The 10,775-nt window shown below is 52.2% G+C and overlaps 1 long non-coding RNA gene across 1 annotated transcript; it reads right to left on the bottom strand.

Moving 5' to 3' along the window:
- Window positions 1-6,272: 6,272 nt before the first annotated feature.
- On the bottom strand, window positions 6,273-8,988 carry LOC125936615 (uncharacterized). Its single transcript, XR_007462078.1, has 3 exons — window positions 8,871-8,988; window positions 8,704-8,758; window positions 6,273-7,053 (listed from the first exon to the last, which is right to left on the bottom strand). It is a non-coding gene; the product is annotated as an uncharacterized LOC125936615 (long non-coding RNA).
- Between the last annotated feature and the right edge of the window lie 1,787 nt (window positions 8,989-10,775).

The raw sequence follows: 10,775 nt of genomic DNA, 5'->3' as shown, positions 1-10,775 counted from the left end.
TTCTGCATGATTCCTCAGAGTCTATCCAATGGATTGAGCCCTAATTGTCCTTATGGCACCCACTCATTCACACACCCTTCCTTCACTGGCTTTCTCCCTCCCCTGCTTCCGGGGACCACTCCCAAATACTCCACTTTCTCCCAAGTTCTTGTTTTTGGCGGGAACCCCGACTAAAACAAGCATGACAGCAAATGTGTCCATCCTCAATCTGTAATGTGGCCGTGATAACACTTTGTGTTAACAGCTTCTTACTGCCACCAGGAGCTGGGGGCTTGGGGGAGGAGGACAAAGGCAAAAAATGGGCCAGAGCCAGAGCCTTGGAAAGGCCCAGTGTGCTGGGGCTGGTGGACCCCTAAATCAATAACACAAGTGATGTCCTAAGTAACACAACACAGGGGGAGCACAGAGAAGGAAGCATTTGCTTCTGCACAAAGAGGCCAGCGAAGGCTTTCTTTGGAGGAGCTAACATGTGAGCTGAGCCTTAGGAATGAACATGATTCCCTGTACTCCGTGTCCACGATATCGTGTCCGCTCTTCTTCTAGAAGAGCTTTCCTGCTATCTCCTACCTCCTCGCCTGGGTCACATCCCCCTGGCATCGGCCTCTCCTGCAGAGCACTCCATGGCACAGGGCTATTTGTTGGATTATTTGACCAGACCTCTGGCTCCACTAGATTAGAAGCTCCATGAGGGCAGGGACTAGGCCTGGTTTTGGTGACTTGGCGGTCCCCAGCATGGAGGGCACCTCCTGCCCCTCCCTTCTGCTGTCACCTTCAGTCTGATTTCATCGCTTCCCACCTGGATGATGGTACCTGCCTCCTCACTGGTCTCTCTTCTCTTCAAAGGCACCCTGCACGACCGCTGGTGTCAGCATCTGCTTCCCCAGCTCCCGGAGGCTATAGTCAGTTCCCCCCTCCCAGGCGAGGAGCCAATTCAGACCTAGACGGAGAGGGTTGGCAGCCCCTGCCCCCCTCCAGCAGGACTAGAATGTAGGCGCTGGGATTATTTCTGCCACTTGAATCCTTCACAGGCCCCGAGTAAGTCCTGGACACCTACCCACTGAGCCAAGCCTTACCCCTAGCGTGTACAAGGTGATAAACTGAGGTAGATCCCCATTTTAATCCCTCAGAGCTCCTGGATTTCTCCTCCTCCAGGAAGTCTACCCTGGTCTGCTCCCTGAGCCAAGTCAAGTGCCTGCTTGTTATACCCTTAGTCCCCATGCTTCCCTCTAGCATAGGTCCTATTGTGTAGCATATTTCATTCATTCATTCATTCATTCACTCATTCAACAAATATTTATTGAGCCCGTACTATGTGAAAGACTCTGTTCTAGAAGCTGGGATATACCAGTGCACAACATAGAAAAAAAATCTCTGCCTCATGGTGTTTCATTCTTGCGGGCAGACTGATACTAAAGAAGATAAACAACTTCAATATGCAGTAGATCAGGCGACGGGAAGTGCTATGGAGAAAAAGAAATCCAAGACAAGTGATAGGAAGTGTGTACCTGCAGCAATTTTAAAAGGGTGGGGACAGAGAGCGCTGCATCAAGACGGTGGCATTGAGGACAGACTGAAGGAGGAGGAGGAAGAAGCCATGTGGATACTGGAGGAGAGGGTTTCAGGAGAAAGGGACAGCCAGGGCAAGCTCCTGGGGCAGAAGAGAACCTGGCTGGCCCGGCCAGTCCTCCAAGTACAATGGGAGCTGCTGGGCTTTGAGCAGAGAGGACAGGATTGGACCTAAGTTGGGACAGCCTCATCTGGGCTTTCGTGTTGAGTGGAGACTCCAGGAGGGAAAAAGACCAAAGCAGGCAGATAGGAGACTTCTGCAATAATCCAGCCGAGAGATGCTGGTGGTTTGGACTGGGCTGTGGTACATGCAGTGACCAATCTCTGGAGAGCAAACTCATTGAGTAGGAAATCTGGTTTTCCAAATTTGCCTTCCAGGACCCTACTGGGTCTGGATCCCTGCCACAAGCCCGGCCTTCTCCAGACCCCCTCTTTCCCTGGGGACTGCTTCCTTTGCCCCCCCAGCCCTGGCCCACCCCATATGCTGGGATCGCAGTGCTGTTACTCCTCACAGACCCCTGCTGTCATCCCCACCTTGGGGTCCTGAGCACTGGTCCATCAGGTCCCTCTGACCGGGGGTGTCTGTCTCTGCCCCAGACCAGATCTCCAGTCCCAGCCCTTCCTACTCTTCAGCAGCCCACGTGGCTTGACCCTCCCTTTTGTACCAAAGTCTCTGCTTCCCTCTCCAGGTCTGTCCCCTGCTCCAGCCATGGAAATGCTTGCACATTCCCAAATGCACCAGGCCTTTTCCCATCCCGGGACCTATTAGAAAGCCCTTTCCCCACCCTCTTCACTTGGGTTGAACTCCCTCAGGGCTCAACTCAGGTGTCACCTCTTCCAGGAACCCTTCTGAGAGCCCTCAAGCTAAGACACACTTTCCCTCCCCCATTCTTCTGGTCACACACTCTTTCTTTGGGGGCAGCCTCTCCCTCACAATACTCTAAATCTAAGCTCCCTCAAGTGAGCCCAGTTCTATAGCCTTGCTGCTGAACAGTCCATGGCTCCCTGATGCCTGATGCTTAAAAAACCATGTGGCCTCATCTATCCTTACAGCTCTATCTTTTGGACTTGCTTTCTCTGTTCCCAGCTCCCCCCACACCTGACATTCCCATTTCTGGACCTTGCCCTGAGACTTTTCAGGTCAGCGGCAAGAGGTGGCTCAGCACACCCCCAGGACCGCCTCAACAGATACGCTATATGATGCCTAGACATTTGGAGCTGGGGAATGAGAACAGAGGCCTGCCCAGGGGAGCGAGGTGAGGCTGCAAATGCCCCTGTGTTCCTGGGAGTGTGGGATCAGACAGGCTGGGGGTTGAAACTTGGACTTGCCACATCCTAGCTGTGTCTCCTTGGACAAGCCACTTCAACTTTCTGAGGCGTGGCTTCCTCTTTGTAAGTGGAAACATTAATACCCTCTTTGCAGGCTTGCTGTGAGTCCAGTGAAATAATGAACATAGAATCCTTAGCCCATGCCTGGTAAATAGTCAACATCAACAGATTGTAAAAATAATTGTCATGGGACAAGTCAATTGGAAAACCTCTGCCACTTTTCCAGCCACAGCGGTGACCGGAAGTGGCCTTTTTGCTCATGCCTGGCCGTGCCTGGCTGGTGAAGGTTCGGGGTCCTCCGCAAGACCCAGCTCTGGGGGGTTCGGGACAAGCCAATGCAGTTTGGGAATCTGCATTGAGGAGCTGGGTCATGGAACTCTGCGAGTGAGGAGACTGGTCTCCTCTGTGGCCCAAGATGGGACCATGGGCATACTGGCTGCAGGGTTTTTTTTTTTGGGGGGGGGGGTGGATCCAGCTGCAGCCTTTCTCTTGGGCATCTTCATCAGATCTGTCCCGACTGGCAGAATTTTTTGGCCATGAGTCTTGACCAAACTGTAAACTCCAAGCTGAGGATTGAAGATGAGATATGGGTCAACCAGCAATGGCTGGACAGGTGGGCTACCAGCCGGGCCAGAGGGGGCCTCAACTACAGACCCCCACACTACATAACTCTGCTCATCTGCTTTGAGCCTCCTACCAATTCTTCTGCCCAGGAACACTCCAGGGCTTGAGAACATAGCAGCTTTTTTGTGGCGGGGGGGGGGGGGGGGGGGGGGGGGGGGGGGGGCAGGGGGAGAGGTCTTTAATTCTCCTCTCATGTCCAAGCCAAGCTCTCAATCATTGGTGCAGGAAGGGCTCCCATAGCTCTGGCTTTGGCTAGATAAATTCACCTCTGTATCCTATGGACCCACATCTGGTTTCTAGTTTGAGGTCTGTGAGAAATAAGGCCACTGTCCCAATCAAAGGAGGACGCCGGAGGCTCGGAGCACAGTGAAGGGAGGCTTTAAACAACGTTCTTGCAAGAGCCGGTATCTGACTGACAGGCATACCTGGGGCAATCACAGCAGACAGTTTATCTCCTAGCTACAAGTCCCTCCCCTAGCTCCTCATTGGCTAAGTACTTCAGAGGCAAGTCCCTCCCCTGGTTCCTCATTGGCTAAGGACTACAGAGGTCACAGCCTTATCTGGACGTCGCCTATGCCCACGTAAGGCAAAAAGTAGTCTGATTGGAACAAACGTACATTCCCTGAGGTGATGCAGAGACTTTCAGTCCCTCCTCCCTTTATTCTATGGCGCATGCTCATTGCAAAGCCTGTGAAAATAAGCCCACCAAAAGGAGGGGGGAAGAAGGGTCTAAGGGTCCAGTGTAGGGATGTGGGGGAGGGTTATACCTATTTCCAATAGGTTGTAAACCTGTTGTTAACTAGACAGCACAGCTTTTATTTGGTATTTCTGGAAATGAATCATCTCACTCTTTTCTCACAAGGTCCTGCGTTTGCTCATAGTATCAGAGGCGTCACTTAACCTTGAACCTCCACCTCCAAGCGGGGAGGGGTGAATAAAGCATGACCAGTACATACACGGTCCCCTCCTACCCCCAGGGCAAACATCACTAACTAATCGGATAACCCTTCCCACTGAGGATACACCTAGCCTCAGAATCCAGGGCTTCTGCAAACGCTGCCAAATGATTGGAAAACTCATCTGCATTTGAGCAAAAGTCTTTGGGCCCAGGCCACAACCGTGATAATGATGATGATAATGATGATGCTGGCGACGGTGTTGGTGAAGAGAGTAGTGATGACGATTGTATTCACAGATGTCCATTGTGATTTGAGGCTTGCAAAGTACTATCAGCACCCTTACTTCCATAGCTTTACCCCTTCAACCTTCAAAGATAAGTCGCTGCTTTATTCAGGCCTCATTGGGTTGTAACTAACAGATTTTTTCCCCCCTTCAAACATGCTTGAATAAAGCCCCACGGAGAATGCCGATGTCTAGGCCTGGGTCACAACTCTGTCCCTGGGATCCACAGAAGGATGATTATGAAATGGACAGGGAGCAAGTGATTCTCGGACAGAATGGATTCTGGAGGTCCAAAAGCACGAGTCCATGGGAGCATGATTGCCCATGCCCACCCTGTTTTCCAGAGGGGGGAATGGATGCTCAGAGATGGCAGATGCCTTACCCAAAGTCACACAGCCGGCAGGTGGGAGTGCCGGTATGAGAACCCAGGGTCCTAAATCTCTGAGTCCAGGATGCTTTTCCCTTCATTAAGGCTGCCCCTCAGAGGCTAAAACCAAGCGACCCTTACTACCATCAATAAATTCCCCAGACAGAGCACTCTGCGGCCATCTCTAGTCCCCCTGGCCAGGACCACAAGGCCTTTTTACCGAAGTGGACAGAAGGGACCTCTGCTCTGTCATGATCCCTCCCCCAAAGGGCTGGCCATGGGTTCAGAGGGGGTGGCGTGGGCAGGATGAGTAAGGACACGCCCAGCACTCCGCCCAGGCAGAGCCATCCTGCATCCCCCATCCAGGAGACAGCAGGCGGCCAAATAGGCAATTAATTACTGCCTGGCGGGCTGCTGGCTCCCCTGCCCCCTCTGTTCAGCCAAGAGTGTAATGGAAATGGGACTCAAACAGACTCCCCTGCCCAGAGGGACCCTGGCCTGCTCAACAGAGGAAGAGCCCCAGGGAGCCAGGGAAAGGGCTGTGACGCAGAGGTGAATTTATTAAAACAATGAGCTTCTTCTGGCTCCTTGTCCTGCCCTTTCTCTGACTCCTGGTGACAGGCGCAGTCTTCTCGGGGTGGGGGGGGGGCTCTGCTAAGAAGTGGCCCTTTCTTGGCAGCCGGAGTAGAGGAGTGTTGTTAGTATTAGTCTTCTGTAATATTAACCGCCGTGTATTGAGTGATGTCCTGCATTCTTTACAAGCATTATCTCCGCAAATGTTCAAGAAAGTCCTTTGATGTGATTGTTTTATCCCTCTTTTACAGCTGGAATGTCCCTCTTTTACAGCTAAGAAAGGCTGAGGCCCAGAGCAGTGACGCGGGCTCTCAGGGGATGGGGAAATGGAGTGGTTGGAGCACAGGCTCTGGAGTGCAGACCCATTCACGTCCCTCGCTACTCATTTGCCATGAGCCAGTTACTTACCTTCCCTGTGCCTCAGTTTCCTCATCTACGAAGGGGTGACGATGGTCACACCCACCTCATAGGGTTGCTCGGACAGTGTTTGGGTTGAATGTGAAGCATTCAATAAACGGCAGTTGTGTGGCTTTAGAAGGTAGACGGGGTGTTTTTGTTTTTTTTTTAAGTTTATTTATTTTAAGAGAGAGTGCGTGTGTGGGAGGGGCAGAGAGAGGGGAAGAGAGAGAATCCCAAGAAGGCTCCGCACCATCAGTGTGGAGACCAATGTGGGACTCAAACTGGGAGCTCATGACCTGAGCTGAAATCGAGAGTTGGACGCTCAGCTGACAGCCACCCAGGAGTCCAGAAGGAAAATGCTTCTATACCGTGTTGCACAACTTTAACACAGTAAATACATCAGGTGTGCAACGTGGACCATAATACATGCTATTTGCACTCTACGCACATGACAAACACAAGTAACTCAAGAACGTTTCATTCACAAAATGCCGGGCATGTTCTGAATCCTCTCTTTCTACCTTCTTGATCCCTCAGCAGCCCACGCCTCAGGGGGCTAGCATTTTCCGTCCTTTGTATGAAGACTGTCGGGGGAATTTTTGTCTGTTCCCAGGTGAGTCACGTAAATTCTGCTGATGGATTTGTTTTTATTAAGCTTATACAGACACTCCCGCTACAGATTCTTAGAAATCACCTGACCTCGTTTGAAAAATTATCGCCCCAGAAGAAAGGAAATTGGCTCTCCTGGACATCCAGATGGGCAGACTGGCAAGCGTGCAGCCAGGGTGCAGTAAAGGGAAGAAAGGAGAAAGACCCGGTCCAGATCAAGGCACACAAAGAGAAGTCACACACTGCCAAAGTGAGCCAGGGATTGTCCCCTCCCCCACTCATGGCTTGCTGGTGTCCTGGCGCCCCTGATCCTCTGAGCCCTGGGGAAAGGGCCTGGGAGAATTCACTGATGTCACCCCAGCACCCAGCATGAGATCCAGCACTGAACAGGGCATCTGGAAAGGCTGAAGAAAGAAACAAATGAACGAACGAAAGAATGAATGAATGGCATGTCTATTTGGAGGAAGCTGTAAAGAATAAAGAAAAGAGGGAAGGAGAAATAATTCGTGCTATTTTCGGTGCCTTTAGAATACTGAACAATCTCTATATTCTGATGTGAAATATCTCCAAAGACAAATTAGGTAAAAACAAAAACAAAAACAAAAAACAACAAACCAAACAAACCAATGCACACAACTGAACGTAGAATATGCTACCTTTTTGTATTTAAAAAGGGGAAGGGGACAACAAGAACACATTTGTATTTACTTATATACTTGTACATGTTGTACAGGCAAATGGAAGGGTCCCTAGGAAACCAGTAACAGTGGTTTTGGAGAAATGGAAGGTGGGTAGGCAGATGGATGACAGGAGCTACAGGGCCACTTTTCATTATATTTTATATAATATATAATAATACACATATTTTTTTTCTGAGCCATGTGGGAAAAAAATCAAGAAAAGGAAAGAAAAAATAAAAAAAGGAAATTTCCCCTCCAAGAAAACACACAAGAGTCACCCCTTGCTTGATGCTGGGGAAAGGAAAGAATGCTTAGTTATCTTCTCAAGGACTTAGTTTAATTAAGGCCTTAGAGATCTCCTAACCTATTGATCTCGGACCAGAAAGCATTAGGTGAGCTCCCAGGAGCTCCAGGCTTTCAGAAATCATTTCCCTAAACTCCACATCTCTTTTGTAGCCTCTGCACCCTTCCCTGGGGTGGTGGCCACTGGGACAACAGGCACCAGGAGAGAATTCTTGGGGGGGGTCCGGAAGCTGTCCTGGAGGAGGAGAAGGGGAGAAGCCCAAAGGCCTGGGTACAAGAGGCCCAGGAGCAAAAAGAAGGAAACTTTGTCTCCGGCTTCACTGCACCCCTCCCCACACCCACCTGCTGAAAGGGCAGGAAAGATCCACCGGCCATGGAATTAGGGCGGGGGCTGTCCTGGGTGGGGACCCTCTCCCGGATGTCCAGGGACAGAGAGCATCCGCTGACATCAGGGCTCCATTTATAACAGTCCAGTGTGGAAATCGCACAAGTGTTTTTATGCCACGCTGGGCACCGAGGGGCCCAGGAGCTGAGCCCCAGCACCGTGAGCTGGGAGAATGGGGAAAGGGTGCCTGTAGTACCCACATCTGGGGTCAGATTGATTCAGGAGCCAGCGGCTGGGTCTCGCTGTCCAGGCACCGGGATCTTTCCATGTCTATGGGATCTAGACTCAGGGAGCCTGCAGACAGCCCCTGCCTCAAGCAGGCCTATGGCCTTTGAACTTCTGACACTGAGGGGTGCCCTCTACCAGAGGCTCTTTGGTAAGTGCATTCATTTGGCTTTAATATCTTTGCTTGGAGGAGGCCTCCTAACCCTTCAGTGACCTTCACATTGACAACGTAGCCCAGGCCGTGAGGAAAACCCCAGCCTTGGTCTGCAGCTGGAAGGATCGAGGCCAGCGGGAGGACTCCTGCAGTCTCATAGAGAGCCCCATCCTTTGAACCTGCCCCGGAGCCCGGTCAAATCCCTGGCTGCCATGACAGGCTGAGTCCAGGGCACGGTCTTCAGAACAGGGTTTGTTCATCCTCAGAACAGACCCACACGTCGCGGGCACCAGCCTCACATGCCTACCTGCGAGTGCGGCATCCCCTCAGGCTGAGCGTGGTCCACGCTGGTGATACCACCACTGTTAACAACAACAAAACCGACGTTAATCCCAGCTGCCATTTACTGAGTCCTTCCCAAGAGGCACAGGACTTTGTGCACATTATCTCCCTTGATCCTCACAGCAGCCTCACCGGGGAGGTAGACCCTTATTTCCAGCTGCCTGGGACTTTTCAAACAGCCAGTCCCACTCTGGTGGTGACGACTTATGATACGGGAGGCTCCAGAGCTGTAGGCAGTCATGTTTCCCTCAACCTGGAAGGTCAGGCAGAAAACAAAAGTTACGTGCTGAGGGCACAGCCGCAGGCGTGGGAAACCGAGAGGGGTCCCCGGTCCCAGCTTTCCTGAGGCAGTGCCCCTGTCCGCCTTCCATAGTTACCTGAGACCGCAGCATGCTTCCAGCAATGCCCATCTGGACCTATGCTAGGGGCTGAGGGTGAGGATAAATGAGATAACACATTTAGCCCTTTAGATGGAAAAAATAAGTCTTCCATAAGTGATAGCTGTTATCACTCTAATTAAGAGGACACAGACTCAGCTCAGCTCAATGCACACCCTGAGAGGCGGCCTCGGCGGGGCACAGGAGCACGATCTATTTTCCACATGCTACCGCGAGTGGTCCTGGAAAGCCCCGTAGACAGACTTGTGGGCGGGGAGGCTTGGGGATTCACCTTCCTGGGTCCAGCCTCTTGGGGGCCAGGGGTGCTGGGCGTCCCCATCTGCCCCTGGCAGTCAGCGCGATGGTTTGTCCAGAGGCCAGTAAGGAGCGTCCTCCAGGGCAGACTCTGTGCCGAGTGCCAGGCTACACGGGCGAGTAAGACACAGGCCACACCTGCGTGTGCATGCAGCAGGCCAGGGCAAAGTATGAGAGGGTTGTAGGAATACTTAGGACAGGTGAACCCAATCTTGGGGAATCAAAGAGGGCTTCCAGGAGGAGGTAACCTCGAAACAGCCACCTAAGAATGCATAAGAATACTAGCTAATATCCACAAAGGATGTATTATTATGAGATCTTTCAGATCCTTTCATCCTTTGATGTAATCCTTTGGGCCACCCTGGGAGGGAGGTCTGATTATCCCCATTGAACAGGTGAGACTCCTGGTCTGGCGTCTACAAAGTGGCAGAGGTCGGATTTGAATTCGGCCCTTCCTGGCTTAAGTGTGGGTTCTGAGCCGCAGAAACGAGAGTGGATGGGAGCAGGGGTGGGCAGCAGGTCCCTCCTTGCAGGGGGAGCAAAGAGATCTCCCTGAGCTGCTGGATAGGAGGCTGCTGAGGCAGGCCTGGGGTCAGAACTCATGGGGCCTTGCCCACTGGGAGTGATGGGGAGGGAGTTTGGACTTTGTCATGAGGGCAGCTGGATGATGGAGAAGGCCAGATGTGATGTTAGAACCCTACCAGTTAGCGTCTGGCCACAGATGAAGCCTTAGGTGGCTGGGGATGGCGGGCCTGAGTAGGGCTCAGAGCCTCCTTCAGAGCCCTGCCTTCAGAGCCCTCTGCCTGGCGTGAGGCCAGAGGCTGGAGGGAGGGGGCTGAGGGACTGGGTTTCCAGCCGCCAGGCTCAGACCCTCTTCCTCCCGAGTGGGGAGCGAGCTGGTGCATCTCAGCCAATCACCAAGCCCACCCTAAATGAGCCATAATGACTCCTGATTGCTCCTTTGTCGCTGGGCTGGCTTTCAATGCCACTTCCATCTGAGGCTGTGGGGAGGAGGAAATAGGGGCCCTGTAGACCAACGCAGGCATGCTGCTTGGTTTTCTATTTTAGGATAAATGCACGTGGGGAGGGGGTTGAGCCTCCCCAGGCTCTCAGATCCACGTGCCAGGCACAGATGAGTGGGGGTGAAGGTGGAGACGAACAGAACCCGTTGCCACAGTTTACAAGGCAGATCTCTGACCGACTGACCGTGGGGTAGGATTGTATCCTTATTTGACTAATGGGTAATCAGGGCCCAGGGAGGGGTTAGTATACAATCACGGATGGTGAAGAGTGGAACCAAGTCAGCCGACATTTATTGAGCACCTACTCTGTGTCAGGCACCATG

This window comes from Panthera uncia (assembly GCF_023721935.1).
Source record: "Panthera uncia isolate 11264 chromosome A3 unlocalized genomic scaffold, Puncia_PCG_1.0 HiC_scaffold_11, whole genome shotgun sequence".
Taxonomy (NCBI): Eukaryota; Metazoa; Chordata; class Mammalia; order Carnivora; family Felidae; genus Panthera; species Panthera uncia.
Note: the sequence above shows the minus strand (reverse complement) of the source record. Positions and strands in the feature narration are given on the sequence as shown.